This window comes from Microtus pennsylvanicus, chromosome 1 (genome assembly GCF_037038515.1).
Source record: "Microtus pennsylvanicus isolate mMicPen1 chromosome 1, mMicPen1.hap1, whole genome shotgun sequence".
NCBI classification, from domain to species: domain Eukaryota; kingdom Metazoa; phylum Chordata; class Mammalia; order Rodentia; family Cricetidae; genus Microtus; species Microtus pennsylvanicus.
This window is the reverse complement of record NC_134579.1, coordinates 154,892,406-154,919,513: the sequence shown is the minus strand read 5'-3', so window position 1 is coordinate 154,919,513 and position 27,108 is coordinate 154,892,406. Positions and strand designations below refer to the sequence as shown.

Sequence of the window (27,108 nt, the reverse complement as noted above, 5' to 3'; positions counted from 1 at the left end):
TGGATAGTGAACTCATATCCTTGAAGAAAACACATATGACATTAAATTCTGGGACACCTTTTCATCTTTCTCAATATCCTTTATATCTCTTTATTAAAACATTTCTTTCTCTCTCCTAAATTCTACTCTTGTTACTCCCAGGATAAAACAGGATTCTCTTTTATTTCCATAAAAGAGGGAAAATTTGTTCCACCATCTGAAAGAATTTTTATTCTACTATAAGATTTCTCTGTTTTCATTTGCATTTAAAGTCTCACATTCACTCAGATATCAATAGTATTACTGGGAGTTTATGTCAAATCTTACTGTGCAATTGTGAAATAAAGGAAAACATCTCCTATGTGTCAATGTTCAAGAAATGGATCTAATAAAGAAAGTGGCTGTGTGGATGATTATAGATGACAATGTACAGAAAAGTAGTGTAAATGACACTGCTGTGCCTCCTCATTAGAAGAAATGATGATAATCATTAGCCATTAATACAGTTTACACTGTATTGTATTAGGTAGTTCTGTGCCAATACTGTAGTTGTCAGTTACAATTTATGAAATGTGTGTTCAGGAAGATGTTTTCTCCCTTAACTTTTGAAGAGAATTTCTCTCTGGTCTTAACAAAATTATGTAGCACTTGGGGATAAAAATGCATCCCAGTAGGCCTTCACTGGAAGCCAAGATGGACAAGACCTCCACAGCCACCATTATCTTGCCCTTGGTGCTATGGTAGATGGGAAGGAACGATATCCAGACACCGCAAAACAACAGGATGCTGAAGGTCAGCAACTTGGCTTCATTGAATGTGTCAGGGAGATTCCTGGCCAAGAATGCAACAAGGAAGCTTCCTAATGCAAGGGAGCCATCGTATCCCAGGACACAGTAGAATGCAGTAACTGAGCCCTTGTTGCACACAATGATGATTTGGCCATGCTCAGAGTGCACATCTTTGTCAATAAAAGGAGGAGAAAATTGCAGCCAGATTGTACAGAGAATAATTTGGATGAGCGTACAGATGGCAATGATGTAGTTGGGAACACCAGAAACCAGAAAATATCTTATCCTTGTTCCAGGAACTGTGACTTTGAAAGCAAGCAGCACAGTCACTGTTTTGGCCAACACAGTGGAAACAGCCAGAGTAAATACAACTCCAAATGTGATTTGTTGCAGAACACAGGTAGCTGAGTTGGGATGCCCAATGAAAAGCAAGGGACACAGGAAACAGAAGATGAGTGAAATGAGCAAGATGTAGCTGAGATTCTGGTTGTTGGCCTTCACAATTGGAGTGTCATGATACTTCACAAAAACCCCAAGAACCACAGTTGTGAATGCAGAGAAGAACAAGGCCATTAAGGTAAGAACCATCCCTAAGGTGTCATTGTAGTTCAGGAAGACCACATCTTTTTGAATACCCTGGTTCTGCTCTCTGTTGGCATACTGGTCCTCTGGACACCTCACACATTTATCCACATCTTCTGGAGAGAAAAAAGCATGATTAGTACAACTTCTGCCATTTATTGACAGAATATTTCGATTCAGTGTGTTGAGTAACATTGCAATATCTACATCTTTGCTGATGATGTAGCTGAGAGACCCAGCTGCATAGCAATACTTTCATTTCAGAATATTCATTATATTTATGGGAAATGAAATAAAATAATATGTTTTCTATCTAACTATGTGTTGATGATACAATTTTATATTATCAGAAAAGACAGATATTTTCAATACTTTCTAAATGCTATGATGAATTGATTGAAACTAGTGAGTTTACAGAGATTAAAATGATTAATCACTGTATTGCACAGAGTGTATTTTAATATCTCAGAACCCAGGGTTAGAGAGATTTTTGATGTCTTTCTGTTTTATGAATGGTTTTCCTGAAATAGATGGAGATCATGTCTTTTATATGACAAGTTATGTGATACATTTTCTAATATAAATTCACCAGCCTGAACACTCTGACATATACGAAACAGGAAACAGAATCTGTAGGGAACAAAATAATAAGATCAAGTTGTCAACTAAAAGGAGATTGATTTGTCCAAGAGGACAATGGGTAGGGAAAAAGAATCAAAAACAGGAGATAGAGAATGAATAGGAGTAAGTCAAAAAGAGAGGAGGAAAAGGGTTTTGGTCAAGGAGGACATAGCACTGCCTCTGGTTAGAGGAGACAGGTGTGGCCAGTATGAACATAGCAGTTTATAAAGGTAAAAGCAGAACCCCCTGATAGGACAAATAATTTAATTTTGATTGAACAGGTTAATTCGGACAGTCATAAAACACCTTTTTTGCTCACTGGACTTCAATAACATTTAATTGGATATCTTATAGTTTGGAGGCTAATTCCATTATTATGATCCTGGGACATGCAAACATGAAGGAGACATGGTGCTGGAGAGGGAGTTGAGTATTCTAGGTCTTTGATCCATAGGCAACGGGAAGTAAATGGTCTCACTGTGAATGGCCTTCCCTATGAAAGTACAAGAAGCTTAGAGATTACCAAATAGACTGGATCAAAAAAAAATCCGCTTGCCATAAAAATAATCAAAACACAAAACATACTGAATAAAGAAAGAATATTAAGAGCTTCAAAGGAAGAAAGTCTAGTAACATAAATAGGTAAACCTATCAGAATTACACCCGACTTCTCAAAGGAAACCATGAAAGCCAGAAGGTCTTGGATAGATGTGCTGCAGACCCTAACAGACCATGGATGCAAGCACTGGCTACTATACCCCACAAAGCTTTCTTTCACCATCGATGGAGAAAACAAGATATTCCAGGACAAAAACAGATTTAAACAATATGTATACACAAACCCAGCCTTACAGAAAGTACTAGAAGGAAAACCACAACCCAATGAAGCCAACAACACCCACAACAGCACAGACATCTGACAACCCTCCACCAACACAACTCAAAGAGGGGAAACACACAAACACTACCACCAAAAAAAAATAATCGGAGTTAAGAACCACTGGTCATTAATATCGTTTAATAGCAATGGATTCGATTCACCAGTAAAAAGGCACAGGTTAAGAGAATGGTAATGAAAACAGGACCCAACATTCTGCTGTTTACAAGAAACACACGTCAACTTCAAAGACAAACACTATTTCAGAGTATAGGGTTGTGAAAAGATTTTCCAATCAAACAGACCTAGGAAACAAGTGCCTGTGGCTATCCTAATATCTAATAAAATTTATTTCAAACTAAAATCAGTCAGAAGAGATGCAAAAGGGCACTTTATGCTCATAACAGGAAAAATTCATCAAGATGACGTCTCAATCCTGAATATCTATGCCCCTAATATAAAAGCACCCACATATATAAAAGAAACATTACTAGAATCAAATCACACATCAAACCCCACACACTAATAGGAGGAGATTTCAACACTCCTCTCTCACCAATGCACAGGACAACCAGATAGAAACTTAACAGAGAAATAAGAAAACTAACAGATGTTATTAATCAAATGGACTTAAGAGACATCTATAGAACATTCCACACTTGTGTAGAATTTGGTCACTATGTTGTATGACTGTCAAAACTGTTTCTTTGAGAAAAGTCCAGCTAATACAGACTTTCAAGGAATCAAAGATGTATGCCATGGTATGAAGCTCGATTAGTAAAAACTCTGGGTCAGAAATTGAGGTTCAACCTGAAGATCTGAAAAGCAAAACACCCAGTCACTGGCTCTTACCTTGACCTCAGTCTGAAATGGCAATCTCAGAAAGAGACTGTGTCTGAGAGCTATCTTCCCACCCCATTTTATATTTCAATCTAGGTATGGGATTCAAAGCATGCAACACTGGGATAAAGGCATGTAAAACCCAATTTCTATATTAACCAGGGTGGCTACTGGGATTAAAGGTGTTTTTTCTTACCATAATCTCTTCAATAACACTGAAAAGTAAAACAGTTTTACCCCCATATCTTCAGACAGTCTTTATTTATTAAAGTACATTTGAAATGCCTCTACATTTACCTTTTTTGTCAAAAAATAATAAAAGGCTATAATTAATATAAAACTATATACAATAAGTACAATGACTATATATAATATATACAGGGAAGAAATATATCCACAATATCGAGCCCATTTTCATTTGACATATTGAGAAAAAAATATTTAGTATGTAGCTTATCCTGGTGAGTCCAAAGGCTTATAGCTAATTTACTTTCTATCAGTGACTTACTTTTGCAACAAGGAAAGTAAACTCCATGTGGAGTTTCTCCAATATCCATTATGTTCTTTGGAATAGATTGTTCTGCTCTATTTTCCTAAACTATTGATAATACAAATTTTCAAGGACTAGAAATTAGCATTACATTGTTAAATGAGCTGTATAGGTACAATACATTGAACAAGATTCAAAATGCATGTACAATATGCTTTCACAAAATTAATCTCAAATTTGTATCAATATACAAAATTGGTATCAATATTCAAAATTTGTATACAATATACAAAAAAATAAAACAAATGTGAAATACGTAAAACTAACAGACCATGTCTGAGAACAGTCCATCTTCCTCTCTAAGGCTCTGACTAAAGGCATATAGCACTGGGATTAAAGTTATGCACCCCCTGATTTCTATACTAGGTAGGGTAGTGACTGAGATTAAACATGCATGCCATTATGGCTACTGGGATTAAAGGTGTATGTTACCATAATGTGGTCTGTAAGGCTGACTGGTGGGACTGTTTTACTCTTAGATCTTCAGACAGTCTTTATTTATTAAAATACAATTGAAGTGCCAGTATAATGGTATAACAAGTTTTTTAAAATGAATTTGTTAATAATCATAGTCCTATAAAAATTAACTTAGGAAAGTAATATATTTTATTTCTTCAATTGTCTTTTGGTCCATTTGATCAACTCAGTAAGACTGAGAGAAGATGATCTATGTGATGTGAAGGATTTATCTCACTAGCAAACACTCACTGGTCTCATTAGAAACTTCATTTTGTGGGCAGGGACTGCAATCAAAACAGCAGGCTGTCATTCCTTCCTGCCAGAATTTTCTGAATCCAGGACCACAATCAGCACTGCACACAGAGGGCGGCATCTGTGAAAAATCAGATACATGCTGGTGTCAGGAGTTTTACCTACTTCTATAACTATATTTTATCATCATGTTGATATACCAATTAGCTAATTTTATATACACCAAAAGAGTTATCAGATTAAGCTTAATATCTTTTATAATACCACGCATGCAAATGTATGGAAACAAACTGATGTAAATTTGAGTAGCTTCCCAAACCTAGAAATTTAGGAGGAAGAATTTTTTTTTTATATGAACAAACACTGTAGAGCTTACAAAGTGGTTTTTCTACTTAACTTTCATCACAGTGACACAAAGTACATTAAGAAGTTAGAGCGAACCTTAACTAAAATATTTCTCTCCATTGAATTCGCCTGCTGTCAAATTATTTTTTTCATTATTTAGAGAATACTTTATTAGTTTTTGTAATCAAACCCACGTAGATAAGACCTTACATATCTAATACAGTGCTTTACCCCTGTACAAATGGGAAAAAAATTAAGTTCAACATTTCTAGAACAATATGGCTGTTAATTTCTGTACAATGCCAACTCAACACAGTAAACTGGGATACTTTTTTCCAAAGTTGAGAGCACAGCTAAAGTTTCCAAAAATTCAAATTATATATGTATATTTATATTTATATAAAAGACCAATAATAGCAGTATGTTATGCATCAATAGAAGCAACAGCTTTTCCAGGTTCTGCAGTCATTTGAACAAACTTGTAGAGACATCCAGCACACTCCATTTAAAAAAAAAGTAAAAAACAAAATTCCAGAAAACAGCACAGTCTGTTACTTTTGTGGTACCTGGCAACATTTTTCAAATTATTTAAGCATTTTATTAATGGGTAGTTGATATAGGACTGCCCTGCCCACTGTTGGCAGTGCTGTCCCTAGTCCAGGCTGTGTGAGAATTTAGAGAAAACCAGTAAGCTATGTTCCTTCAGATTCTGTGATTTAGATGCAGTCTCCATATGCCTGCCTACCTTGTCATTTCTTTGCTGTAATTCATGATCCCAGTCAAACCTTCTCCTCAATAAGATTTTGGTCAATATTTAATCACAGCAACCTCACAGAAAGCTTAGATGAACAGATATCTGGAATAGGGGAATAGCTCTTAAAATATCAGGTAGCACACATGTACTCTAAAAAACAGCACTGCAAAGCATGACATATTATAAAGAAAAATACAGCTAACTAACTAGAGTGAGGGAGGGCATAACTGATATCTATTGAGCTGAAAAGAACGGTGTTTCCCGAGGTGTAAATGCTTTACAAATCCTCCACATATTTGAGGAACTTGAGTAAAAGTTTGATTTGAATTATTTGTTCTCTTGATGACCAGTTTCTTGAGATTTTAGTATATTTTGGAGACCAGACCTCTGTCTGATGTGGAGTTAGTGAAGATTTTTTTCCTATTCTGTAGGATGTTTTATCTCATTGACAATGTCCTTTGCTTTACAGAAGCTATAGAGTTTCACGAGGTCCCATTTATTAATTGTTTCTCTCAGTGTCTGTACTGCTGGGGTTATATTTAGGACGTGGTCTCCTTTGCCAATGCATTCAAATGTACTTCCGACTTTCTCTTCTATAAGGTTTGGTTTTTTTGGCTTTATGATGATAGTACAACTGTAAGAATGGCAAAGATCAAAAACACTGATGACTACTTATGCTGGAGAGGTGTGGGGTAAAGGGAGCACTTTTGAATTGCTGGTGGGTATGCAAGATGGTACAACTCATTTGGAAGCAAGTATGATGATTTCTCAGAAAAGTAGGAAATAAAACCTTCCCTAAAACCCAGTAATACCGATTTGGGGTATTTATCCAAAGATGCTCAATTGTAACCACAAGGACATATAATCAGCTATATCCATAGCAGCATTGTTTGTCATCCCAGAACCTGGACAGCCTAAATGCCCCTTACCAAAGAATGAATTTTAAAAAGGTGGTACATTTTCACAATGGAGTAGTACACAGCAGAAAAAATAACATCTTAAAATTTTCAGGAAAATGTATGGAGCTAGTAAACATTATTTTGAGTTAGGTAACCCAGACACAGAAAGACAGTTATCATATGTACTCGCTCAGAAGTGGATTTTTTAAAAATTAATTAATTAATTAATTAATTTAAGATTTCTGTCTCTTCCCCGCCACCGTCTCCCAGTTCCCTCCCGCTCCCCCAATCAAGTCCCCCTCCCTCTTCAGCCCTGCCCTGTGGGAAGTTCAAGGACCACCCACCTCCATCCAGGTCTAATAAGGTGAGCATCCAAACTGCCTAGGCGCCCACAAAGCCAGTACGTGCAGTAGGATCAAAAACCCATTGCCATTGTTCTTGAGTTCTCAGCAGTCCTCATTGTCCGCTTTGATCAGCGAGTCCGGTTTTATTCCATGCTTTTTCAGACCCAGGCCAGCTAGCCTTGGTGAGTACCCGATAGATCATTCCCATTGTCTCAGTGTGTGGGTGCACCCCTCGCAGTCCTGAGTTCCTTGCTTGTGCTCTCTCTTCTTCTGTCCTGATTTGGACCTTGAGATTTCTGTCCAGTGCTCCAATGTGGGTCTCTGTCTCTGTCTCCTTTCATCGCTTGATGAGGTTAATACTCAGGAGGATGCCTATATGTTTGTCTTTGGGTTCTCCTTTATATTTAGCTTCTCTAGGATTTCGAATTATAGGCTCAATGTCCTTTATTTATGGCTAGAAACCAAATATGAGTGAATACATCCCATGTTCCTCATTTTGGGTCTGGCTTACCTCACTCAGGATAGTGTTTTCTATTTCCATTCATTTGCATGCAAAATTCAAGAAGTCCTTGATTTTTACTGCTGAGTAGAACTCTAATATGTATATATTCCATACTTTCCTCATCCATTCTTCCATTGAAGGGCATCTAGGTTGTTTCCAGGTTATGGCTATTACAAACAATGCTGCTATGAACATAGTAGAGCATATACTTTTGTTTTATGATAAGGCGTCTCTTGGGTATATTCCAAGAGTGGTATTGCTGGATCCAGGGGTAGGTTGATCCCGAATTTCCCGAGAAACCACCACACTGCTTTCCAAAGTGGTTGCACAAGTTTGCATTCCCACCAGCAATGGATGAGTGTACCCCTTTCTCTACAACCTCTCCCTCAAAGGCTATCATTGGTGTTTTTTATTTTAGCCATTCTGACAGGTGTAAGATGGTATCTTAAAGTTGTCTTGATTTGCATTTTCCTGATCTCCCTTGCTTTTGGATTGGGAGGATCAACATAGTAAAAATGGCAATTCTACCAAAAGTGATCTATGGATTCAATGCAATCTCCATCAAAATCTCATCAAAATTCTTCACAGATCTCGAGAAGACAATAGTCAACTTTATATGGAAAAAGAGAAGTGGTTTTTAAACAAGAAGCTAAGAAAACCAGCTTAAAAACCACAATCCAAGAGAAATTTGACAACAATGAGGCCGGTAGGAGAGACATACATAGATCCAATCTACACAGGAAGTAGAAAAAGACAATATCTCCTGAGTAAATTGAAACCATGGGTACTTTTGAGGGGAGGGTTGTATGTGAGAGGAAGAGCAGAGAGTGGAGCAGAGAAAAATGTAGAGTTCAATAAAAATCAATAAAAGTATAGCACAGTAGTAACACTCATTATACATTATATATTGAAAAAGAAAGATATTCTAAATTGATAAAAATTCATTGTACACATATCTGAAATCCTTAAAGTATTTATAAAATGTCACATCAAAAATGGATGTAGAAACATACAATAGGAGTAATGTAAATGCTTTGTAATGTGACTAATTATTTTTAGTTCATTATAAGACAGCACAAATCAATCCCATTATCTGTGTTACTGCTGTGTAATGCAAAAGATTGCAGTTAAATCAGACCCACCTGTCTACTTCCTGTTGCATTCTCTATCATGTCTTCATATATATGCAGCTGTTGACCATATGGAAAATATGAGCTAAACTCGCCTATTTTCACCTTAAGTCTAAGACCGTATGGGAAATTCCAAATCTGAAAAATGTCATACTCTTCCTAAAGTTTGTCTTTCTGGTTCATAATCACTTTGTCTCCAGCTGGATTAGTGAAGCATGTTTTCCTCAGAAAGGAGTGCACCTGAAAGAGACACACTGTTCTGTAGTGTGTGTGCTCTTCCTTGAATTCATAAAATGCATTTTATTTTATCTAATAGGCAGTATTATTGAAGGTGTTCAGGGGAGAAATAACAGTAAAACATGTGGATAAATAAAATTATCATAATGTTCCTAGAATTAAAGTTCTTTCAGAAAAAAGTACCAAAAAGAAACACAGACCTATATGAAGATACAAAACACCTATATGAAAACACACACACCCCATAAGAAAGAGAGACGGAGACATACAGTCAGAGATTCACTTCCATATATATATACATACATAATGCATCTACATACATTTTATATAGACACACACAAATGCCAACACTTACACATGAAAACAATGATACACACAGTAAAACATATGCACCAAAACAGACACACAAAACCAGAAAGCTGTGAAACACATAAAGAGGGCCACAAATACATGCACAAATTAAATTACAAATAGACAAAAGAAGACACTCACAGACAAAAACAAATACGCAGAGAGCTATTGATATTGATGGATTTATGCTCATATACAAAGATCTATTGAGAGAAACAGACAGACAGACAAACAAAAAAGATATACATATGTTCAAGCAATATGCAACTGTGAAGTCAACAGATATAAATACATGCACTGAAAAAAATACACAAAAAGTTATTTACAGAAAGAAACTCTCATACAGAAAGACATTGATACAAGAGAAATTTATTTTCAGTTCCTCAAACAGATAGATATGCAGATATACAGAAACACACACACACACATATGTTTATATACACTAACACAGATACAATAAGAGATACCTAGAAACAAAAAACATGAAACCATACACAAGAAGAACCATGCATTCATACTTATGTACACAAATGTATGTCTTAACTGAAGAATGACACTGTTTACTGTGTAATTACTTTCACTCAGGATGAGAAATGAGGTCCCAAGTGCCTACAGTGTGAGCAGATTCAGTTTAGAAGACAAGTGAAAATCATCTCATAAGCTGATTATCACATATTTGACAATGAATATGCAAGGATTCATCTTCTCATTAGGAAGAGGATTAAGGAGGAAGGACTTAGGCTTACAGTTTTAGGAAAGCTGTGGTGATAGTCAGGCAGTCTGTAACAAAATCAGTGTACTTCCTTTACAAATTGTAACTTCCACACCATTGCTTTTGCATTAAGATTTATACCAGCATCCAGATTTACATCATTATGAAGAAAAATTTCCATAAATCTTTATATTGTATGAAATATTCCCTAATTTAGTAAATTGGGACATTTGATAGACATTTAAAGACGTTGACTTTGATGATATCAAATTTCATCCAAAAGAGGAAACACTACCTTCAAGCAGTGAGCATAATGTCCTTTTCCATTATCCATGGGTTGATTATGTACATGCTGAAGAAGCATTTCATGGAAGGCATGGGCCACAGCATACACCGCATTATATATGTCATAACTCTCATCACTAAAGGCCATGTCAAAAGTCTGTGCTTTTAGCCATTGCAATGAGGCATTGGATAAGCAGTTCTTCAGAGTCTTACACATAGAAGCTGAGACTTTGCAGTTGAAGTTCATCCACTCCAGCCTGGCCAGGAATTCGTCTGTGTATTTGAGAGGGTTCAATGTCTGGACAAATGTTTTAAAATGAGAAATCTCAGCATGATGGTGTGCAAAAGTTATTTTCCCATTGAATGCATCAAGTGGAAAGTCATGCTTAGTTGCAGTGCCATCCCACTGTGAGGTGGTGACCCATATTCTCTGTAAACCTAGAGATTGCCACCTTCTAAAGCCCACAGCTAGAGAACTCTCTGGGTCACCATAAACGATAACCACATTTGTGGATGATGTCAATATTTGGTTATAATAAACTTCAATTCTTGTCAAGAATAAATGCATCTTGACTGGGATCACACTCACAAAGGCAAAGCAGACTGTAATTTTTTCCATCTCTCCTCTTAATTGTGTGAGAAATTGAGTACCCTGATCATTGTCTGAGATGGCCAGTCCAATCCAGTTCCAGTTGAAGTAAAGCATCAAAGAGATCATGGCCAGGGCTAAAGATTTGTCTTTGACAGCCATCTGATGCAGAGAAGGAAATTGTTCACGATTGCTCAGAATGGGATGGAAAGGTCCATAGGTAATCTGAAGGACCTACAACACAGGGAGTAGCATGAGGCAGCACATGTACATAAAAACTTGTAAAGACCTTTTAGGTCAAGAGTTCCTCAAAAAACTCCTTATCTATTAGTTCTTCCCTCATCTCAATTTCAAAAAGGGAAATTAGGCCCCACCACAAATGAATAAATCCTTGAACGTCATTGTTTAACACAAATTTGACAGTAGTATCCTCCTTATAATCTTCTTAGCTTCTATGGTTATAAGAGTACAGTTAGAATTTCTTGCAAAGTTACAACACAAAATCTTACCTGTTGAGGTTTGAGGAAGTTGAACATGATCCCATTCTTTATAGATTTTGCCAAATTTGGTCCTGTAAGGACCACGATACACATAGTCTGTTCATGACACATATAATTAGGGGGCAAATCACGAACTTCTTCAGTAAAGTCAAAGTGACTATCTATGTTTGTCCTAGTTGCACAACCACCCTCTGGACATTCAAACACGAATGAAGAATTTGGTAGAACATCAGGGTTCCTGTTGACTTCATCGATGGAGAAAGCTAAGGCCAGTAAAAACTGGAAGTATTTAGTTGTTGTTCTGTAAAAGGGTATGGTGATTAATATGGACAGAGATCTACAGATGATCCTGAGTAGTCAACAGACAGAGAGTATTATGAGCTCTACCATATTATCAACCACTGCCAATATTGATACAAATGGCCTATGCTGTTAGATTAGAATAATATAAGTAGCTGGAAGCTTGTAAAAAGCTTTAAAAGTTCATTAGAGTGCATCTTCCATAAATAAAGTGATACGTCAGCACCTTTTAAAGAGTGTGTTTTCAATTTCTGGTTTTTGAGTGCTTACTCTAAAGATAAAGACAATGGCAGAGGCTTTAACCAAACAGTAAACTTATTCATATATTCATTTTAAAATCATTGATTAATGTGAAAAATTCAAGAGACATGTGTGCCTATGTGTTTATCATATTTTCTCACAAATTAACTGAATTTGATAAAACTGTCAAATAATGCCTGTTGAGTGTACAATAGTATGGGAAACATTTGGCTGTTATGCTTTCAATTCTTTATAGTGAGTGGGCATTATAGTTAACATATGCCCTTGATCTTTGTGTTATTCTGTAGATATAGGAGTGGCAGGTCACTTCCCACCACCTGGCTAGCTTTACCCAAAATAATTACACAAAAACTGTATTCTTTTAAACACTTCCTGCCCCGTTAGTTCTAGCCTCTTATTGGCTAATTCTCACATCTTGATTAACCCATTTCTAATAATCTGTGTAGCACCATGAGGTAGTGGCTTACCAGGAAGGATCTTAACCTGTGTCCATCTTGGAGAGGAGAGCTATAGCGGCTGCTTGACTCAGCTTTCTTTTCCCAGAATTCTGTTATGTCTACTCCACCTATCTAAGTTCTGATCTATCATGCCAAGCAGTTTTCTTTATTAATCAACCAATGAAACAACATGTAGACAGATGACCCTCCTCCATCATTCTTTTTATCTGATTTATCTAATGGAGGTGTAAAATCTCTTTTTAAGACTTATATTTAAATGAATTTAAATACAAAAGATGTATTTTGTAAAGCTATATGTATGTATTCCCCATGTATATAGACAGTATTAATGTTAATGCGGGTAATTAATAGAGAATGGATTCCAAGGTTTTGAATAACAATTTGCTACAGATTAGGCTGGCCTCAAAAGTACAAAGATACACCAGCTCCAGGTTCTTATTGCAGAGATTAAGGCCAAGTTCTACCTTCTAAGTACTCTTCACCTAATTTATGTTTACACAGAATGTCATATATCCTCACTGGAGACTTCTGACCAATTGATTTTTATACTACAAAACTGCTTTGACTACATTTCCAGTTACATTAACACAACAAAGCATCCTACATAAATTTGCATACTCCTGTTTAACATATTTGTAAAATAGAAGATGATAAAAAATAAAATCTGAGGAAAATGTTTATGAGGCTTTCTGTAAGAAAAGTGGGTAATAAGCAAGTTGGGAGTGAATAATACCAATTTGTATTTATTTTTTTGGGAAGAGCAGTAACGTCTGTCTCTTCCTAGTCATTTCATATAATTTTACCAATGAATATTAATCGTACTTCATTCTAAATAATTCACTCAGAGTCAAATGAACCAATTTCCCACTTAGATATTGTACCACTATAATTTCTTTATGTATTAACATATACATTTTCAATATAAAAATAATTTTTGAATATTTTTATTACCACACAGAAAAAGTGTCATTGATAATTTCAGTAACACACAACAGGAACTTGAGACTAAATCTTGTGAAACCCAAACACAAATTCCTTTCTCCCAAACATTAAGAAACCAATCCCTTGAGCAGTTATAGTATCCCAGTGCACTAAATTTCTGCATTTGATAACAACTATTAACAATACGAAAATACTGAGGTCTTTAATCCATTTGGACTTGAATTTTGTGCACGATGGTAGATATGGGTCTATTCTAATTCTTCTACAGGTTGACATCCAGTTGTGCCAGCACCATTTGTTGAAGATGCTTTCTTTCTTCCATTGTATACTTTTAGCTCCTTTATCGAAAATGAGGTGTTCATAGGTTTGTGGGATAAAATCCGGGTCTTCTATACAATTCCATTGGTCGACTTCTCTGTTTTTATGCCAGTACCACCCTGTTTTCATTACTGTAGCTCTGTAACAGAGTTTGAAGTCAGGGATGGTAATGCCTCCAGAAGATCCTTTATTGTATAGGATTGTTTTGGCTATCCTGGGTTTTTTGTTTTTCCATATAAAGTTGATTATTGTCTTCTCCAGATCTGTGAAGAATTTTGATGGGATCTTGATAGGGATTGCATTGAATCTATAAATTGCCTTTGGTAGAATTGCCATTTTTCTATGTTGATCCTCCCCATCCAAGAGCAAGGGATGTCCATCCATTTTTTTTGGTATCCTCTTCAATTTCTTTCTTCAATGCCTTAAAGTTCTTATCAAATACATCTTTCACTTCCTTGGTTAGATTTACCCCAAGATATTTTATGCTGTTTGTAGCTATCGTGAATGGAGAAGCTTCTCTGATTTCCCTCTCTGCTTCCATATCCTTTGTGTATAAGAGGGCGACTGATTTTTTGGAGTTGATCTTGTATCCTGCCACATGACTAAAGCTGTTTATCAGCTGTAAGAGTTCTTTGGTGGAGTTTTGGGGGTCGCTTATGTACACTATCATATCGTCTGCAAATAACGAAAGTTTAACTTCTTCCTTTCCAATTTGAATCCCCTTTATCCCATTATGTTGTCTTATTGCTATTGCTAGAACTTCCAGCACTATATTGAAGAGGTATGGCGAAAGTGGACAGCCTTGTAGTGTTCCTGAGTTAAGCGGGACGGCTTTGAGTTTCTCTCCGTTTAATTTGATGTTAGCTGTCGGCTTGCTGTATATAGCTTTTATTATATTTAGGTAAGACCCATGTATCCCTAATCTCTCCAAGACTTTTAACATAAATGGATGTTGAATTTTGTCAAATGCTTTTTCAGCATCTAATGAAATGATCATATGGTTTTCTCTTTCAGTTTATTTATATGCTGGATTACATTGATAGATTTTCGTATGTTGAACCAGCCCTGCATCTCAGGAATGAAGCGTACTTGATCATAATGGATAATTTTTCGGATGTGTTCTTGGATTCGGGTTGCCAGTATTTTGTTGAGGATTTTTGCATCGATATTCATGAGTGAGATTGGCCTGTAATTCTCTTTCCTGGTTGAGTCTTTGTGTGGTTTTGGTATCAGAGTAACTGTAGCTTCATAAAAGGAATTTGGTAATGACCCTTCTGTTTCTAAATTGTGGAATATATTGAGGAGTATAGGTATTAGGTCTTCTTGGAAGTTCTGGTAGAATTCCGCATTGAAACCATCTGGCCCTGGGCTTTTTTTGGTAGGGAGGTTTTTGTAACAGCTTCTAATTCTCGCGACTGACAGGTCTGTTTAGATTGTTCACCTGGTCCTGGTTTAATTTTGGTAAATGGTATTTATCTAAAAAAGTGTCCATTTCTTTTACATTTTCCAGTTTTGTGTTATACAGGCTTTTGTAGTAAGATCTAATGATTCTCTGAATTTCCTCTGTGTCTGTGGTTATGTCCCCCTTTTCATTTCTGATCTTATTAATTTGCAAATTCTCTCTCTGCCGTTTGACTAGTTTGGATAGGGGTTTGTCAATCTTGTTGATTTTCTCCAGGAACCAGCTTTTTGATTCATTGATTCTTTGGATTGTTTTCTGTGTTTCTATTTTGTTGATTTCAGCCCTCAGTTTGATTATATCCAGTCTTCTACTCCTCCTAGGTGAGTCTGCTTCTTTTTTTTTCTAGAGCTTTCAGGTGGTCTGTTAAGTCTCCATTATGTGCTTTCTCTGTTTTCTTTAAGTGGGCACTTAGTGCTATGAACTTTCCTCTTAGGACTGCGTTCATAGTGTCCCATAAGTTCGAGTATGTTGTTTCTTTATTTTCATTGAATTCAAGAAAGACTTTAATTTCTTTCTTTATTTCTTCTTTAATCCAGGTATGGTTCAGTAGTTGACTGTTCTGTTTCCATGAGGTTGTAGGCTTTCTGGGGGTAGCATTGTTGTTGAATTCTAACTTTAATCCATGGTGATCTGATTAGACACAGGTGGTTAGTAATATTTTTTTTGTAACTGTGTAAGTTACACAGTATGTGGTCAATTTTCGAGAAGGTTCCATGAGCTGCAGAGAAGAAGGTATATTCTTTCCTCTTTGGGTGGAATAATCTATAGATGTCTGTTAAGTCCATTTGCTTCATTACCTCCATTAATTCTCTAATTTCTCTGTTAGGTTTCTGTCTGATTGACCTGTCCATTGGTGAGAGAGGAGTGTTGAAGTCTCCTACTATTAGTGTGTGTGGTTTGATGGCTGCCTTGAATTTTAGCAATGTTTCTTTTACGTAAGTGGGTGCTTTTATATTAGGGGCATAGATATTCAGGATTGAGACTTCATCCTGATGAATTGTTTCTGTTATGAGTATAAAATGTCCCTCTCCATCTCTTCTGATTGATTTAAGTTTGAAGTCAACTTTGTTAGAAATTAGTATGGCCACACCTGCTTGTTTCTTAGGTCCATTTGCTTGATAAGCCTTTTCCCAGCCCTTTACTCTGAGTAGGTGCCTGTCTTTGTGGTTGAGGTGTGTTTCTTGTAGACAGCAGAATGTTGGATCCTGTTTTCGTATCCAATCTCTTAGCCTGTGCCTTTTTATAGGTGAGTTGAGCCCATTGACATTAAGTGATATTAATGACCAGTGGTTGTTAACTCCAGTCACTTTTTTAGTAGTAGGGTTTGTGTGTTTCCCTTCTTTGAGTTGTGCTGGTGAAGGGTCTCTAGATGTTTGAGATATTGTGGTCATTGTTGGACTCCTTGGTTAGTGATTTTCCTTCTATTATTTTCTGTAAGGCTGGATTTGTGGCTACGTATTGCTTAAATTTGTTTTTATCCTGGAAAATTTTGTTTTCTCCATTTATAGTGAACGAAAGCTTGGCTGGGTATAGTAGTCTGGGCTTGCATCCATGGTCTCTTAGTTTTTGCAGTACATCTATCCAGGACCTTATGGCTTTCATGGTTTCCATAGAGAAGTCAGGTGTAAGTCTGATAGGTTTACCATTATAAGTAACTTGGGCTTTTTCCTTTGCAGCTCTTAATATTCTTTCTTTATTCTATATATTTTGTGTTTTGATTATTATATGGCGAGGGGATGTTTTTTTTTTTTTGATCCAGCCTATTTGGTGTTCTGTATGCTTCTTGAACCTTCATAGGTACATCCTTCTTCAGGTTGGGAAAGTTTTCTTCTATAATTTTATTAAGTATATTTTCTGGAACGTTGAGCTGCACTTCTCCTTTTTCTACTCCAATTATTCTTAGGTTTGTTCTTTTTATTGTGTCCCATATTTCCTGAATGTTTTGTGATGAGAGTTTGTTGGACTTGCTGTTTTCTTTGATCAGTGCGTTTATTTTCTCTATGTTATCCTCAGAATCTGAGATTCTTTCTTCTATCTCTTGTATTCCGCTGGTTATACTTGTTTCTGTAGTCTCTATTCGTTTACCTAGATTTTCCATGTCCAGCCGGCCCTCTGTTTGTGTTTTCTTCTTTGCCTCCATTTCAGTTTTCAAGTCATGAACTGTTTCCATTATCTGCTTGATTGTTTTTCCTTGGTTTCCTATGGTATCATTCACTGATTTACTCAATTCCTCGAACTTTCTGTTATACTTCTCATCCATTTCTACAAGGGCGTTTTTTATATGCTGTTTAAGTGTGTCAATCACTTTCATGAAGTCAGTTTTTTCTACTTCTTCTTGATTAAGGTGTTCATGTCCTCCTGTTGTGAGGTCGCTGTCTTCTGGTGGTTTCGTGTTGTTTTTCAGATTGTTGGGTGAATTCTTGCATTGGCGTCTCCCCATCTCTTCCTCCCAATATTCTCCTATGGATCTTCTTTTACAGGATCAGGTCTTCTTGCCGACTGATGTACCTTCCCAGTGATGTCACTCCCCAGTGATGTTTCTCCTGGTGCCCAGATCGAAACTCCGTGCTGCTTGGTTAGCTCGCAAACAAAGGGCCCACCCTCCTTGCCACAGGCAGGCTATGGGGACATTGGAGCTACCACGCTCCCCTTTGCCCTCTGCTTTGGGTTAGGTCCCAGCGCCCAAGCAGCCTGGGCTGGGAGGCACTCTGCCGCCAAAGAAGGGATGGATGGAGGGAGACAGGGGGTGGGGGGATTTGGATGTAAGCTGGATGGGGTAGGAAGATAAAGGAGGTATTGGGCAGTATAGCCCCTGTAGGATGATTAGGAAGTGTAGGCGGGCTGTTCCTGAGTGCCGCATCACTCACTCACCACAATGATGTTTCACTAGGAGCCCCTCCCATTCCTTCTAATGACATCATGGAATTCTTCCAGGTTGAGGAGAGCCCCTTATGTGAAATTAAATCTCATGAAGCTTTAATCTTTTTCCAATATATGTAAGAGATATATGAATCCAGCAATCAAATATGTTTAATTTCATCATTGGTTTCAATAGTTACTGAATTGTATGGTGCCTATTTATTTACTTTTCTTTTTTCTATCAAGAATGTTTTAACACAATGTTTCTTCTAATCCTTGTATTCCACCCTTCCCTGCCAAGCTGCCATCTAATCCCCACAATGGGCAAGGCTTCCCATGGCGAGTCAATAAAAACTGAGACTTCACTTTGAGGCAAGACCAGGGCCCTCTGCTCTATATCGAGACTGAGCAAGGTATTCCTCCAAAATGAATGTGCTCCAAGATGCCAGTTGAAGCCAGTTCAAGGGAATAATCCTTGTTCATTGCCAATGATCCCACAAACTCTCTAAGTCTCACAGTTGTCCTGTGCATAAGTGGTCCTATGTTGATCCTATGCAGGTTCCCTCACAATCAGTCCAGATTCAATGAGGTATCACGAGCTTATGTCAGCTTTTTCTGTGGGTATCAACTTCACACACCAGACCCCTTTGCTCACATTATCATTCTTCCCTCTCATGAATTGGTCTTCAGAAGCTAGGCCCAATGTTTTACTGTGGATCTCTGTATCTGCTTCTATTTGTTGTTGGATGAAGGTTCTATGATGACAATGAAGGTAGTCATTAATCTGATTAAAGAGATCTCTACCAAAGATCTCCTATAAATGATAAACACCTTTAGTAATGTGGCAGGTTACAAGATCAACGCCAAAAAATAAGTTGCATTCCTATACACTAAGGATAAGGAAGCTGAGAAGGAAATCAGAGAAACATCACATTTCACGATAGCCACAATCAGCATAAAATATCTTGGGGTAACTCTGACCAAGGAAGTGAAAGATCTATTTGACAAGCACTTTAAGTCTTTGAAGAAAGAAATTGAAGAGGACACCAGAAAATGGAAGGATCCCCCCTGCTCTTGGAATGGGAGGATCAACATAGTAAAAATCGCAATTCTACCAAAAGCAATCTATAGATTCAATGCAATCCCCATCAAAATCCCATCAAAATTCTTCACAGATCTGGAGAAGACAATAATTAACTTTATATTGAAAAACAAAAAACCCAGGATAGCCAGAACAATTTTATACAATAAAGGATCGTCTGGAGGCATTACCATCCCTGACTTCAAACTCTTTTACAGAGGTACAGTAATGAAAACAGCTTGGTATTGGCATAAAAACAGAGAAGTCAACCAATGGAATCGAATAGAAGTCCCTGACCTTAACCCACAAACCTATGAACACATGATTTTCGATAAAGGAGCTGAAAGTATACGGTGGAGAAAAGAGAGCATCTACAACAAATGGTGCTGGCATAACTGGATGTCAATCTGCAGAAGAATGAAAATAGATCCATATCTATCACCATGCACAAAACTCAAGTCAAATGGATTAAAGACCTTAATATCAGTCCAAAACACTGAACCTGATAGAAGAGAAAGTGGGAAGTACTCTACAACACATGGGCACAGGAGACCACTTCCTACGTATAACCCCAACAGCAGAGACATTAAGGGCCTCATTTAATAAATGGGACCTTCTGAGACTGCGAAGCTTCTGAAAAGCAAAGGACATTGTCACTAAGACAAAAAGGCTACCCACTGACTGGGAGAAAATCTTCACCAACCTGACAACTGACCAAGGTCTGATTTCCAAAATATATAAAGAACTCAAAAACTAGACCGCAAAAGGCTAAGCAACCCAACTATAAAATGGGGCACTGAGCTGAACCAGAAAATTCTCAACAGAAGAATTTCTAATGGCCAAATGGCAGTGCTCTGTGTGTCAGATTTGGACGTAAATTGGATGGAAAGAATTTCTGTGCTGCATGCTCAGTCTCAGAATTAAAGTGCTGAGTGTTGCTCATACCTGGTGGCCCCAGAGCTAGCACAAAATGGTAAGTCCTCCATTTTGAAATTTTCCTGACTCAGCAGCAGGAAAAAACCTGTGTTGTTTTAAAATACTGACTTTCTGGGCTGTCCTGCCATGGCAAACTCTGACTGTTTGAGGCAGGAGGGCCGACTATGGAGAGAGGACTTGTGTGTTGTCTGTGGACATAATACTGCAACTTACTTGCTGGCTGGAACCTTGAAATGCCATAGAGTTGTGGCAGTAAACATGGCTGCAGCCAGTACCTCAGCCATGAGGCTGGAAAGCTGAGGAATGGGCTGGATCCAGCCGTCAAAGCCACGGCTTTAGTCCTACCCATATTGCTTGGTAAATTAAAGACTCATGTGGTCAGAAAAAGAGAGATTTATAGTAAAGAGAGATTCAAAGACAATGAAAACTTCTAAATGGCTTACTGTGTGTTACAAATATATGCAGGCTAAAAATTAAAATTCTTAAAATAAAAAACAAAAATAAGGAAGAAAGAGAGGAGTTGGGTGTGGTAGTACACACCTTTAATCCCAACACTTGGGAGGCAAAAAGAGATTGACCTCTTTGACTTCAAGGTGTGGTAGCACATGCCTTTAATCCTAATGCCTAGAAGACAGAGAAAAACAGATCTCTGTGAGTTCAAGGTGTAGTAGTGTACACCTTTAATCCCAATGCCTGGGAGGCAGAGACTGGTGGATCTCTGAGAGTTCAAGGACACCCTGGTCTACAGAGTTATTCCAGGTCAAAGATACAGAGAACCTGTCTCAAAAAGCAAAAAATAAAAGTAAAAATAAATGAAATAGAGTTAAAATAAAGCTGTACAAAGATGGAAAATAAACAGAGAATCGTGATACTGTGTGTTTTTATGCTCTCTTTGAATTGTTAGAATACTGAGAAAAGAGCAACAGCTGCTAAAAGATATTTGTTTATAAATGCTGCTCAACTAATCCAACATAGATATTTTGAAAATGCCTTGACTTTGAAATTTGGATCTAAGGACATGATGCTTTGGAAAGGAGTTTCTTATTTTGTTTTCACAGAGGATGAGACCCTGTTCATTTCTTCTATTCCGATATGGTATGATGAACCACACCCTCCTGAAGGGTTGCTGTGAACATCTTCAGAAAATTGCTTCGCTTAACTGCCAACTGAGATGAAATTAGCACACAGGTTATACCATGAAAGACCTAATTAATGACGCCCCCATTCAGCAGGAAGCAGTTTGGAGAGAAACACCTGCACCCATGTTCCCAAATAAGGTTTTTAAATGTTCTTTTACATTTAAAGGGGGATATGATATAGATAGGAATAATTTGTATTAGTATAGATTTTGCATTATTGATAGAGATTTAAGGTCAATTTTGTTATATGTATATGCACATTTCTCCTATTAATTAAGATATTGTGATTGTGTATTTCATTAAAAAATGTAATGTATAATTAAGAACTATAGGTTAATGGATAATCATTAGTAATAGTCAAGCTTGTCGTCATGTTAGTTAGATTTTCTAGATACAGAGAGATACATTTCAGTTAGATAGACAGACATTCTTCATATCTTTCAAAGACTGCAGAATATGGCATTTAATGTTTTAATAACTTAGGACTTTTCATGACAATGAGACACTCTGCTCCTGGCAGCACTAATCTACTTCAAGAAGAAGATTGGCATCGAAGAGGATCCTTATGGAGTTTGATAGCCATTTGGGCAAGAAACTGTTCTTGCCTGGACTATTGCATAAACTGGACACAGAGAACCCACAGAGAGAGGACTGCTAAACTTGCCTAAAGGTGAGATGGTCTTTCGGGCTTCCTGGTTCATGAAGGAGTCTGCAAGACATTCTGCAGGATACAACAGATAGTGACTGAACTGACTTTGAATTTTCCTGCTTCTTGAAAAAGTCTGCTGGATACTATGGGCCTGAAGGCTGAAGATTGATGCCCCAACAGTACAGAGGAACTTTGGGTGACTGTACAGGCAGTGAGATGGCTCTGTCATTTCTAGAGTTGTGAAAATTGCTTAATTTCTGTTTGCTTATATAATATTGTATTCTTCTAGAGTCTTTGATGGAGTTGCAGAAAGATAGATAGTTATAGTTATAGTTTTCCATTGTTATGATAAGAGATAAAATAGATATAAATATTGTAACTGTAATTCTTGCTTGATAACTGTTTTGTTATATGTAATTTGGCTATGTTAAAGTTAAAGCCTTTCCTTTTTGTTGAAACAGAAAAAGGGGAAATGATGGAGGAAGGTCATTGGTTAAGTAATAAAGAATCTGCTTGGCCTCATAGGTTAAAACATAGGTGGGAGGAGTAAACAGAACAGAATGCTGGGAGGAAGAGGAAGTGAGTTCAGAGACGCCATGCTCCCCTCTCCTGGGTAGACGTGATAGCTCTACTCTCTGAGGCACTCGCGATGAAGCTCCAACCCAGGATGGACGTAGGCTAGAATCTTCCCGGTAAGCGCACCTTGGGGTGCTACACACAGATGATTAGAAATGGGCGAAATTAATATGTGAGAATTAGCCTAGTAGAGGCTAGATAGAAATGGGCCAAGCAGTGTTTAAATGAATACAGTTTGTGTGTTGTTATTTCAGGCATAAGCTAGCAGGCGGCCGGGGTGCTGGGGATGCAGCCCCGCCGATCCTATTACAACAGGAGGATACCAGAAAATGGAAGGATCTCCCTTGCTCTTGGATTGGGAGGATCAACATAGTAAAAATGGCAGTTCTACCAAGGGCAATTTATAGATTCAATGCAATCCCCATTAAATACCATCAAAATTCTTCACAGATCTTGAAAGGACATTAATCAACTTCATATCGTAAAAAACACAAGATAGCCAAAACTATCTTATACAATAAAGGAACTTCTGGAGGCATTACCATCCCTGACTTCAAACTCTATTACAGAGCTTCAGTAGTGAAAACAGCTTAGTCTGGGCTTTCATCCATGGTCTCTTAGTGTCTTGTCTGCAGTCTGTGTGTCCAGGACCTTCAGGCTTTCATGTCTGACTTTATATGTTACTTGAACTTTTCCTTTGACACTATGAACATTCTTTCTTTGTTTGTATGTTTTGTGTTTCGATTATTACATGACAAGAGTACTTTTTTGTCAAGTTTATTGGTGTACCATATATTTCTTGAGCCTTCATAGGGATATCCTTCTTTAGGTTGAAAAAGTTTTCTTCTATTATTTTGTTGAATGTATTTTCTGTGCCTTTGAGCTGGAGCTCTCAGTCTTTTATCTCTATTATTCTTATGTTTGGTCTTTTTATGGTGTCCCACATTTTCTGGCTGTTCTGTGGTAAGAATTTATTGGATTTAATGTTTTATTTGACCAGTGATTCTATTTGCTCAATAGTATCTTTGAAACATGTGATTATCTTTTCCATCTGATGTATTTTGTTGGTTAAGCTTGCTTCTGTTGTTTCTGTTCATTTACCCAGATTTCCCATGTACAGAATTCTTTTGGTTCATGTTTCATTTACTGCTTGCATTTCAATCTTCAAGTCTTGAACTTATGAGCTGTGTGCTTCTCCTGTTGCTTTTTATTGTTTTTTTTGAACAATTTCTTTTTTAGAATTTTATTTATTATTATTACTTAATTATTTATTAAAGATTTCTGTCTCTTCCCGGCCATTGCCTCCCATATCTTTGCCCCTCCCCCAATCAACTCCCCCTCTCTCATCAGCCAGAAGAGCAGACCAGTTTCCCTGCACTGTGGGGAGTCCAAGGACCTCCCACCTCCTTCCAAGTCTAGTAAGGTGAGCATCCAAACAGATTAGGCTCCCACAAAGCCAGTATGTGCACTAGGATCAAAACCCGGTGCCATTGTTCTTGACTTCTCAGCAGTCCTCATTTTCTGCTATTTGAACGATTTCTTGATTTTTTGTCTTTTCCACCATTTTAAGGGAACTTTTTATCTCCTCTTTAATGTTCTCTTTCATCATCATAAAGTTATCTTTAAAATCATATTCTTCTCCTGTTTTTGTTTGGCATGATAAAGTCTTTCTGTATCACTGAGTTCTGATGTCCCATGTTGCTTTTTAGGCTTTTTGTTAAATTTTTCTATTGGCCCCTACAAATCTCTTACTCCAGTTGGTCCAAGCAGTGTCTTTGTATGTTATTCCAATCCTTGGTGTGGCTGTCTGTGTCTTTTGAAACTGTTCTTAGTCTGCTCTGTACTGTTGTTCTCTGTGTCTCAGGTAGCCACGGCATTCTCTCTTGGGCCTGTTCTCTTGGTCCACTCTGTGCAATCACAATTTGTGCTTAATTGTTCCTTGTTGGTCCTCCGTGTCTAGTAGCAGGCTGTGTTTCAGACTTCCACTGAGGTTGTGATGGGGTAATAGGAAGTTTTGGGGTGGAGTGGGACTTGTAGATTTCAGGTTCTGATGGATGTGATGGGGTATTTGAGCAGCCCACCTGCAGGAACTTTTCCTGATGGCTGGCTAGAGAAGCTGACGCAGGTGGGGGGGGGTCTGCGCCAGTTCAGCCTGGAGGCATAGATTGGTGGGTAGTGACGGGATTGAGACAAGAAGGCTTCTTTTCAGGTGAAAGCACAACAACCTTTATTTCTCCAAAGCTAAAGCCTTTTATACCTTTACAAAGCTTCTGTGGAAAACCACCAGCCAGAAAGAACACAAACATCCTTGTCAATTACAGACCACAAGGAAGTTCTGCTGTCAGTCAAGGGGAATGAGGGCAGCTACATCACAACTGGAGAAGGGACCCAGGGTTTTTCCCAGGTATGAGGGGACTTGAAAGTGGGGTGTCCAACCATGTGTGCAGACATTCACCTTTTGGTTCTTTCTGTCAAGACTGCTAAAATTAATGATTAGTACTGTAGAAAACATATACAGAAGAACCTTCCTAAATGATATACATCTCTGAAGGAGATCTAAATGAATTTACTAATGAATAAGTGAGGCAGACTTTTTATCATATGGTTACATCCAATAGAGTTATTGCCTAAAAGTGATACACTGGCTGTCACCAAACACCCCATTTACAGACAAGATTATAGATGATCATCCACAGATTAATGGCAAGACCTTTTTAATAAAACCTAAAGAACTTCAACTTCACAACAGATTGAACATGCTGAAGTTGACCTGGTACTTTCATTGAGCTTTAACCCAGCATTCTAGTGTCTTTGGTACTGAAATACACTTTATCCTGTACCAAACATAAACTGTAGATGAAAACTCGTCCCAAATTCTTTTGATCTACAAAGATATCCTGCCTGCAAGATAGATGAAAGAATGGTTGCACAAAATTTCTAAGAGTAAGTAATCAATATCAGGTTTGATTGAATACCAGATCCACTAAATTGACCAACCAGAAACTTCTTGGGTGAAGAAAAATCACAGACTAGATGGTCTAGTTATCTACAGTAAAACCAAATCCTAATGTACAAAAAAAAGAACAAGTGTCTTGCAACGACATTGTGTTACTCTTATAGATCAGGGCCTTGCTTTGACATCAGAGAAACTTTCAGCAGCAGAAACAAACAAATATAGAAACCAACAACTGGACATGGTGGTGAGAAAAGTAACTCTAAATTTAAAAGAATTGTTTCCTTCACATTTCTTCCTGCAAGCCACAGGAAATAGTATGGAAGATGATATACAGTATATTAAAGCCAGGCTGGATGGAGGACACCAAAGAAAACAGGCCTTCTATATAAACAGGATTGAAATACGAAGAAATCATAGAACCTGGATCAGCAGGCACAATTCTTACTGTGTGTTTCTCAGTGGCGGTTACATACCTGAAATTATAAGTAAACACAGACTTCATCCTTAATCCTGAAATAAAATCCAGTTTATAATCACTGACTAATGATAATTGCCTTTCCTCCTAAAATTCTCAATAAAGAATTTGAATGCCCAGAAAGAGATGTGAGCAGAAAATTCACTCAACCTAATTCTTGGATGTCCTTGTCTCCCAGTGTTGTGTCAGAGTTTCCCCCTTGTCTCTAATTGTTAGCTTGTCATAACATATACATCAACCAATACATACATTATATATATGTGTATGTATATATATATATGTAGTACATATGTATAACAATTCCCTCTTTTTAACCTACTGATACTTTGAATATTTATTATATGTTTCAGGTTAAATTTTATAGAATTCATGAGTGTGCAAATGCATGGGACTTGTTCGCATTGATTCTCTTTACATACTTCCTCATGTTTCTAATTTTGACCTAACATAATGCGTTAGTTTTTCTTAATCTTAGTATTAATTTTTTACTTTCCCATAGAAATCTATTTTGCAGTGAGAGATAGAAGCGGTGGATAAAATAACATAAAGGGGTTATGGGAAGGAGTATGGAAGAATAAAGGAATAAAGTCAGGAGAAGCCATAATCAGGGACTATTATGTGGGAATAATATTTTTAACGAAGGGGACAAAATAAACCAGTGTTCCATTTCAGTGATTTATAAATTCAATTCTAGTTTATTTTAACTTCAATTAGGAGTATGTTAGTTTTTTGAGTGTGTTATTTTGTGCACCTCGGAATGTAGGTGTTCTTGGAAGTCAGAAGAGTGCAACTCTTTCATTAGAGCTATTGTTATAGGGACTGCAAGTTGTGGGGAATGGATAGTGAACTCATTTCCTCAGAAATAACACACATGAATTTAAATGCAGAGAAACATTTAATCTTCCTCAATATCCATTATATGTATTTATCATATATTTTTCTCTCTCCTAAATTCTACTCCTCTAACTCCTAGGATGCAATGGTATTCACTTTTCTTGCTCCAAAAAAGGACCTTATTAGTTTTACCATCTGATAGCAATAGTTAACTCTACTAAAAGATTTCTCTGTTTTCATTTGCATTCAAAGTTCCACATTCACTT

The 27,108-nt window shown here is 37.3% G+C and overlaps 1 pseudogene; it reads right to left on the bottom strand.

The window, feature by feature from the left end:
• Nucleotides 1-557: 557 nt before the first annotated feature.
• On the bottom strand, nt 558-26,035 carry LOC142858971 (vomeronasal type-2 receptor 116-like; annotated as a pseudogene).
• Nucleotides 26,036-27,108: the final 1,073 nt, after the last annotated feature.